Source organism: Bos taurus, unplaced genomic scaffold (assembly GCF_002263795.3).
Source record: "Bos taurus isolate L1 Dominette 01449 registration number 42190680 breed Hereford unplaced genomic scaffold, ARS-UCD2.0 Leftover_ScbfJmS_523, whole genome shotgun sequence".
Classification (NCBI taxonomy): Eukaryota; Metazoa; Chordata; class Mammalia; order Artiodactyla; family Bovidae; genus Bos; species Bos taurus.
In genome coordinates this window covers 1-9,665 of record NW_020191826.1, presented here as the reverse complement: position 1 = coordinate 9,665, position 9,665 = coordinate 1, and the positions used below count along the sequence as shown (strand labels likewise).

Here is a 9,665-nt window from a genome sequence, read left to right as displayed (position 1 = left end):
GAAATAAGCTTCCCTGGGATTTCTCAGTGGTTTTGTAAAAAGCCCAGATCTTCTGAGACTCTTCAGCGCAGACATCTGCAACCGTTCATCTAATAGCTCCGATCTGAAAGAATTCATAGTCTCATCTCCCCAAGGAGCAGGAGAGACCTACAGCCCAGAGTAGGTCCCCCCAAGGTGCTCCATCTCCCTAAGAATCTATATTTCAAGAAGGGATGAGGCCCAGAACCTTGGAGACTCCAGGTCAGGCTCCTGGAGAGATTTTGTTATCAGCAAAGCCCATAAACAGTTATCAGGTTAAACAAACAAACAAACAATATTAGGAATAAAAATACTAACCTCCTTTCCCTTGTGCGTAGTCTGGCTTCTCTTGCTTGCTGGGTGTTTCCTGCAGAGGCCTTGCTTCCGGCTCTTCAAACCCCAGTTCCTGGTGTGAACCAGCTTGGCCGATGCTCTTGCTTGGGCTGGCGGTGCCGTGTGCGGAGACGCTGCACCCACCTTAATGTAAGGTGGCAATGACCCTTGTGAGCCCCATTACCGGGAGCAGCTGCACCTATCTCTGCTCCCCAGAACCCCGCCAACTCCACCCACTCCCCCGCTGATGAGAGCCCTACGGAGAAGCCCCGCCCATGGCCTGTTGGAGAGTGTGGACTGTACAGTGGGTGCTCCCACTTCTTAGTTCCTTTGCTTCTCAACACAACTCATTCCATTGGCGGAGAAACACTGGGCAGAAGGACCCTTTTTGGGGTGGGTGACACCTTTACTTACGTACCAAAGGCCAGAGTAAGGAGGACATCCTTCCCAGGAGAGGAGAAGGCCCTTCTCAGCAGGAGGGACAAGGTTTTCTTCCGTTCTGCACCTGCTGTTGTGGAACAACTGACCTGCTCTCAACACACGGCCCCAGGTGCAGTCCTGGGCGAGGGGGCAACGCCTGTATGTTTACTGTGAGATATTTAATAAGAACTGTGTCTCTGATCACAATGACCTGTCCGTGCCTTCAGGATAAAAGGAATGAATACTGAAAGCCTAGCCAAAAGGAGGGAGTGTCTCCAAAAGGTCAGTTAGAGTGAACGCCAAGAGGTAGGAGGAATTCAGATAGACAAGGGCAGGAAAGGTGTGGCTTTGATTCAGCGATGTGGTAGTCATCAGTGACTTGGGAGTAGTTTTGAGGAAAGAAAGGGAAGACAGTCTAGAACTGCTAGGGATACAGGTGAACCTTTCAAGAAGTGTGTTGTGGGACCTCAGATTGTCTGGTACAAGTGAGAGGGGAGAAGCATGGTGAGAAGTTCGTAGAGAAGAGATCTGAAATCCTTATCAGAAGATACAAATTAATAAAAGTAGCAGGATCACTGGGCAGTGCAGCACTGAGACCCTTGGAGAGGGTGATGGGGGAGAAGGATCATCAGTCTCATATGAAACTGGAGTTCTGCCAAGTCAGATCACTGAGAGGACAGAAAGACAAGGGGATGAAGGATTAAGTGAGCATTAGTAACATGTCAGCTCTTGGAACTGTTGGTGAGGAAAATACTTCCTCCACCCTCTTAGGTTCAGTTATTGGGAATCTGCCAATTAAATTGACAAAAGCAGATAACCATGAGAAAAAAACATTTAAATAGCTTTCCAGGAATGATGTACACATGTGAGAGTTGGACCGTAAACAAGGCTGAGTGCTGAAGAATTGATGCTTTCAAACTGTGGTGCTGGAGAAGACTCTTGAGAGTCCCTTGGACAGCAAGGAGAACAAACCAGTCAATCCTAAAGGAGATCAACCCTGAATATTCATTGGAAGGACTGATGCTGAAGCTCCAATACTTTGGCCACTTGATGGGAAGAGCCGACTTACTGGAAAAGGCCCTGATGCTGTGAAAGATTGTGGCCGGAGGAGAAAGGGGTGACAGAGGATGAGCTAGTTAGGTGGCATCTTCGACTAAATGGACATTGAGTTTGAGCAAACTCTGGGAGATGGTGAAGGACAGGGAAGCCTGGCATGTTGCAGTCCATGGGGTCGCAAAGAGATGGACGTGACTGAGCGACAGAACAATAACAACCACGTGCAGAGGTTCACAAAGAAATGTGACTTGAGGGGGTGACTACAACCGGGAGTTGATATACTACTTAGTAAATGCCAGGGAGTAGGAGATAAAGGCATCTTCTGAAAAACAGGTGACTTGGGGAAGGAGGGGCACTTATAACAAAAAACATTTAGGAAATATAAATGGTACCTTAGGAGGAGATAGGGGAGTTTTGCGAAAATGTCTGGCGCTTGGAACTTTTCTCTCATTTTAACACGGTTTCCAAAAGTAAATCAGAAGTCAATTAAAACCAATTCAAATGCATTTCTTTTTATAGCTGAATAATATACAGCTTCTTTATCCATTCATCTGTTGATGGACATCTAGGTTACTTCCATGTCCTAGCTATTGTAAATAGTGCTACAGTGAACACTGGGGTACATGTGTCTTTTTGGAATTGGCTGTATGATGCAGGGAACCCAAAGTTGGTGCTTTGTGACAACCTAGAAGGGTGGAATGGGGAGGAAGGTGACAGGGAGGTTCAAGAGGGAGGGGACATATGCATACCTATGGCCGATTCAAGTCAATGTATGGCAGAAACCATCACAATATTGTAAAGTAATTATCCTCTAATTAAAAATAAATTTTTTAAAAAAGTTAATTCATTGCAAAGGCAAAAACTCAGGCAAAACTTATTTCTTCATGAGGAAGACCTATGAATCCATGTTTACAGTTACATATAGTAAGTTTTATGCCACTGTTAAGTTGTAGTACATCAAAACATTGATGGTAGCCATAACATTGATGGTAGCCATAAGTATCTAAATCTTTAGATCTATATATAGTGATAAAAACTAGAAAATACAAAAAAGCTATCAATCAACACCACTAAATATTAATGACAAGTCTGGTTGTTTGGGTGCTGTTTAAACAGCTGATACTAGGGTTTGAGTTCATAAAGGGCTGCTCAAATGGTAAAGAATCCACCTGCAATTCAGGTGACCTGGGTTTGATCCCTGGGACTGGAAGATCCCCTGGAGAAGGGAATGGCTCCCTGCTCCAGTATTCTTGCCTGGAGAATTCCATGGACAGAGGAGCCTGGCGGGCTCGTCCATGGGATCACAAAGAGTCGACATGGCTGAGTGACTAACAGTATCACTTTGAATATGGAAAACTCAACAGTGCTGGCTTTTAAGTCTGCTAAGTTAGATGCAGAGAAACATCACTTAAAATACCATATACAAAAAAAAAAATACCATATACATTGTGATCATACACACATAATATGAAAATATTTTCCTTTAATAAAGAATTTCTCATCAGGTTTAATGGGAAACAATGAAAACTTCATGTAAACAGTCCTGTAGGGAAACTTTTACTATTCATCATTCAAATCATATCTTTTTTCTTCAAAGTCTGTACATATTCTTGTGATGTTTTCCATAGTAGGTCCTCATATACATTTGACCCATCTGTAGATCCTCAAGGAGACACTCTAAAGGAATTAGATGCAAATTCAGCATCAACTGGAAGGAAAAGGAAAGAATTATATTCTTTACCTAAAATACCTGAGTTAACTAAGTGTTAGTTAAGAAAAAAACAAAACAAAATTGAGACCTTTCCAAGTGTTCTGAAGAATGAAATATATCTATAGATGACACAACACAAAAACAAGATTACAGTTATATAATCCGCTCATGGTCGCACATGTGGCTGAGTATCTGGGCTTCTGGTTTTCTCATTCTTCATTCATTTACTCGATAACTACGTGCAAAGGTGCTGTGACAAGCACTGGAATTACAAGATGAAGGTGACCCAGTCCACCCTGAAAAATGATATGCCCTAAGCTGGAAAAATACATGAACAGCCGATTTCCACACAGAGTCATAAATACTAAGACAGATATAAAAGATGGCACAAGGAACACTCAAAAGGGACAGCCAGCCTTGTGTCAGTACTGCCAGCTTTTTGGTGGAGGTGATATGTAAGTAGCTATCTGAAGGACAGGAGAAAGTACAAGAGGTAGAGGGGAGAAACATGTACAAAGACCAGAGGTGAGGAAGCACACCTGTGGGATCCTACACAGTCTGGCTGGTTAGATGCAGAGTTGAGGGGCAGAGGAGGGTGGTAAAGAGATAAGGGCAACTACTTTGGCAGGACCCAAATTGAGGTGGGTGTTTGGAGCTTTTCCTGAGGATGAAAGATAAACTGGTGACAAAGTCAACAACAGAGGAGTTTTAAAGTCACCATCAGGTGACAGCTACACAAACATGACTGCTTCAGTCTGGGTTCCTAACCGTAACCACTATCAGACACTTGAGACGCTGATGAACTCCACGTATTCTGAGAATAGTGTCAGGGTGTAGGTGGATAGTTCCACAGGGATGGAGGCAGCAGAAGAAGGAAATAGCCAGAAATAAAAGAAATACATAGACCTTTGGGGCTTGTTTTTCAAGCAATGGAACATGGTGAATAAATGAGGAAGAAGGAATTTTTCACTATGACTGCTCATGCTCTCACATTTTTCATTAGCTATATGTAAGAAAAAATATTTAAGATAGCAACTGTTATCCAAACAATGGAAAGAGATGCCACTGACTGTTTACCATGTATTTCAGAAATCAATGTCTAAATTTAATTCATACGTTTTGGCAACATACCTTCTTCTAGTTCTCTAGTTATATCCTGTCCAACTCCTGCTGCATCTGAAATAAGTCAAATATTATGTTTAAGTTAAACGAGATATTATCATAGGAATGACATATAATTTCCTACATGTGACATTTAAATAATACTTTGAGACTAGACCTAACTTGAAGATTACTTAGGTAGAAAAATAATCACATAAATAAAAGAAAATGAATTCCTACTTATTCTGCTTTTAGATAACAGAGAACATATATATGGAATGCTATTTAGATTAATCTGATAAAAAGTATAATAAATATCAGTCTATTGAGTACACATAATTTCAGAGAATTAGGGAATGACCCATAATCCTGGTAATGATGCACAAGATCACCATCTTCTCCCTTAACAGCTCCTGCCCTAAATATGTACTTCCGAGACCTTTATTTTGATTTCTAGGTGAGGATCATGTTCAAATGAAGTAGTTTGAAGTCGAATATTAATAAGAAGAACACATCTGCAGTTTTCTTTAAACTTTTCCATTTAGCGAGACATAGAAAGGTGAGAAAATCATACACAAGAAAACAATGTCCCGGCAAGTTTTAATTCTAAAGGTGTTTAGCGAGAAGGATTCTCTCACAGTGTTAGTTTCTGAACTATGTCCCATAGAAGGGGAAGGTCCTATGGGGGTCACTGAAGGGTTGAGGAACAGAGAAGTCACAGGTGCATGGTCTCTGGCCACTCCTTTAGCTAAATGACTCTATACTTGTCTCTTTTATATAATATGGTTCTGTGCAGAAGGTTTTTTTTAAAAGAAAGATTGTTTTTAAGGTACGAGAGTCATTGATGTAGTCAAAGTTACAATTCTACAAAAGAGTCTAGGGTCCTATGCCAGCTACTTCCTCAGATTAAGAAAACACATATAGATTTTTAACTATAACATAGAGAAAATGAATATGTAAAACCTTGTTACATAGTTCAGTAATTCTTGTAGCATTTAATAAATGTTTTAAATTATATGTCTTAAATGTGTGAACAAAAATAAATCAATATCCAACTCCTATTTGTAGCAGTCGATATAGTTAATTTTTAAAGCATAGATATTTTTTAAACACAGGACAGGAAACTTGAAAATCTTTAGTTGAATCAAGCAGGCCAAAACTGAAGAGATTAGTTTTAAAAGAATGTTCGTTTCCTCCTGATAAAACCTGGTTTATTAAAATGAGTCAGCACAATGAATTATCCACATTTTGAGTTATTTAGGACAAAATTTAAAACACAAATAAGATCTCTCTTTACTATTTAGCCTACTTCTATCTGAGCTCTCATCTTTAATTGCTATATACAAAAAGTATGAGTGTAATCTCAACTATAAATCTGGTCAGAAATTACAGATGAACTTCATTTCCTCAGCCTGAAGTTTCAAGGGGAGGACTTATACTCCTACCCTCCTCATGAGAAGCAAGGAGATTTACAAAAAATATTTTTCTGAGCAATTGTAGAATGTTTCTAAATTTGTAGTTCAAGCAAACATGAAAAAATTTTAAATGAAGCTCACTTTTGTCTCTATCTCAACAATATACAGCCTTGACGTACTCCTTTTCCTATTTGGAACCAGTCTGTTTTTCCATGTCCAGTTCTAACTGTTGCTTCCTGACCTGCATACAGGTTTCTCAAGAGGCAGGTCAGGTGGTCTGGTATTCCCATCCTATTCTAAATCCTTTCAGAATTTTCCACAGTTTATTGTGATCCACACAGGTCAAAGGCTTTGGCATAGTCAATAAAGCAGATAGTTTTTTGGAACTCTCTTCCTTTTTCCATGATCCAGCATATGTTGGAAATTTGACCTCTGGTTCCTCTGCCTTTTCTAAAACCAGCTTGAACATCTGGAAGTTCACGGTTCACATATTGCTGAAGCCTGGCTTGGAGAATTTTGAGCATTACTTTACTAGCGTGCGAGATGAGTTCAATTGTGTGGTAGTTTGAGCATTCTTTGCATTGCCTTTCTTTGGGATTGGAATGAAAACTGATCTTTTCAGTCCTGTGGCCACTGCTGAGTTTTCCAAATTTGCTGGCATATTGAGTGCAGCACTTTCACAGCATCATCTTTGAGGATTTGAAAGAGCTCCACTGGAATTCCATCACTTCCACTAGCTTTGTTCGTAGTGATGCTTTCTAAGGCCCACTTGACTTCACATTCCAGGATGTCTGGCTCTAGGTGAGTGATCACACTATCGTGATTATCTTGGTCGTGAAGATCATTTTTGTACAGTTCTTCTGTGTATTCTTGCCACCTCTTCTTAATATCTTCTGCTTCTGTTAGGTCCATACGTGTCTGTCCTTTGTTGTGACTATCTTTGCATGAAATGTTCCCTTGGTATCTCTGATTTTCTTGAAGAGATCTCTAGTCGTTCCCATTCTGTTGTTTTCCTGTATTTCTTTGCATTGATCGCTGAGGAAGGCTTTCTTATCTCTTCTTGCTATTCTTTGGAACTCTGCATTCAGATGCTTATATCTTTCCTTTTCTCCTTTGCTTTTCGCTTCTCTTTTCACAGCTATTTGTAAGGCCTCCCCAGACAGTCATTTTGCTTTTTTGCATTTCTTTTCCATGGGGATGGTCTTGATCCCTGTCTCCTATACAGTGTCACGAACCTCTGTCCATAGTTCATCAGGCATTCTGTCCATCAGATCTAGTCCCTTAAATCTATTTCTCACTTCCACTGTATAATGATAAAGGATGTGATTTAGGTCATACCTGAATGGTCTAGTGGTTTTCCCTACTTTCTTCAATTTCAGTCTGAATTTGGCAATAAGGAGTTCATGGTCTGAGCTACAGTCAGCTCCCAGTCTTGTTTTTGCTGACTGTACAGAGCTTTTCCATCTTTGGCTGCAAAGAATATAATCAATCTGATTTTGGTGTTGACCATCTGGTGATGTCCATGTGTAGAGTCTTCTCTTGTGTTGTTGGAAGAGGGTGTTATGACCAGTGCGTTCTCTTGGCAAAATTCTTATTAGTCTTTGCCCTGCTTCATTCCGTATTCCAAGGCCAAATTTGCCTGTTACTCCAGGTGTTTCTTGACTTCCTTCTTGTGCATTCCAGTCCCCTATAATGAAAAGGACATCTTTTTTGGGTGTTAGTTCTAAAAGGTCTTGTAGGTCTTCATAGAACCGTTCAGCTTCTTCAGCATTACTGGTTGGGGCACAGACTTGGATTACGGTGATATTGAATGGTTTGCCTTGGAAACGAACAGAGATCATTCTGTTGTTTTTGAGATTGCATCCAAGTACTGCATTTCGGACTCTTTAGTTGACCGTGATGGCTACTCCATTTCTTCTGAGGGATTCCTGCCTACAGTAGTAGATATAGTGGTCATCTGAGTTAAACTCACCCATTCCAGTCCATTTCAGTTCGCTGATTCCTAGAATGTCGATGTTCACTCTTGCCATCTCCTGTTTGACCACTTCCAATTTGCCTTGATTCATGGACCTAACATTCCAGGTTCCTATGCAATATTGCTCTTTACAGCACGATTCCCTAAACTATCATTGTAAACAATGATAGTTGTAAACATGTTCTAAAGAAGTACACATGTGTCTGGGGCTCCTCAACTAACAAGTCACAGTTGGGAGAGGAGAGAAAGGGTGTCAGAGAGAAAGGGATGTGGCCTCACAATGATATCTGCTGCCCTCTGGGACACAGCTGCCTCCAGGAAAGAGTTAAGGAATGAAGAAACACCCCATCCCCTCAAAGCCACGTTCAAGTATTTGCTTTCACCACCCTAGTATAAATGTTTCACTCGGTGACCTCAGAAAAATTAAGCATTTGGCTCTGAGGAATCACCTAGAGCCACAATCTCGAGGGTAGGATGAGAAAGTCATTGGGTGAGACTGAAAAGGGCTAAAACAGCTCCAGGAACAATTTCAAGCATCCCCTGCTTTCCCAAAGTTCATTTTATGTTACTTCACTTCTACGAAGGGCCTACATAGGCACCTGTTTTTCATAATAATAAAAAAAAATCTGAAGAGGATTTTTGGTTTCATTTAAAAAGGCAAAAAACTGAAACGATGTTCAGTGCATGTTTTTACAGTGAGAGGCATCGTGTTCCACAAGCAGGGAGACCGGCCCCACCGAGCTCCTTCCCCGGGAGGGACACCCCACCTCTCAGCGTCAAGTCTCCACACCCCCGAACCTTGTGTGGGAGCACCTGTGCTTTACTCGTGCATATTCATTTTATGCATCTACGAGCAGAACGTGTCCTCGGGTCCCTGCTTCTTTGGTTTATGGATGTTTTGGTTTATGAAAGGCTTCCTAGGAATGCTCCGCTTTCAGATAGTAGGGAATACCTGGACTAGGCACTGGAGGTGCTGCGATCTGCCCTTTGCATTCTTCCACACTCGCCCTGAGTCAGGTCACCATGTTATTTTTAGGCACTTTGTGAATTATCCTGCCAGTCACCCCCATGTTCATTTCCCCCCGAATTTCACAACCATTGATTTTACATAGTGTAGGAAAACTTACAAGGATATAGTATTACTAGTTTGACTTCGGGTGCCTTTAGCAGTGACTAGTTAGCTTTCACTTCCTACTCATCTCAGGAACCTGGCTTCTATAAAAATTAGGCCTTTAGAGACAAATTAAATGAACTAAATTTATTTGTGATTCTGTGTTTTGACTTAACGTGTCTAACTATTTTCCAATGACTTTCTAACTTTTTAGTTCTTCTAGGTAGAGTTTCTTATATTTTCCAACTGCTGGCTTGAGAAGTTTTCCTAAATTGTCAATGTTCACTCTTGCCATCTCCTGTTTGACCACTTCCAATTTACCCTGATTCATAGACGTAACATTCCAGGTTCCTATGCAGTATTGTTCTTTACAGCTTCGGACTCTACTTCCATCACCAGTCACATCCAAAACTGGGCGTTGTTTTCGTTTTGGCTCCATCTCTTCATTCTTTCTGGAGTTATTTCTCCACTGATCTCTAGTAGCATATTGAGCACCTATCAACCTGGGGAGTTCATCTTTCAGTA

At 41.0% G+C, this 9,665-nt stretch overlaps 1 long non-coding RNA gene across 1 annotated transcript; it reads right to left on the bottom strand.

Moving 5' to 3' along the window:
* Nucleotides 1-3,290: 3,290 nt before the first annotated feature.
* LOC101904996 (uncharacterized) lies at nt 3,291-5,203 on the bottom strand. Its single transcript, XR_003033763.2, has 2 exons — nt 4,670-5,203; nt 3,291-3,535 (listed from the first exon to the last, which is right to left on the bottom strand). It is a non-coding gene; the product is annotated as an uncharacterized lncRNA (long non-coding RNA).
* Between the last annotated feature and the right edge of the window lie 4,462 nt (nt 5,204-9,665).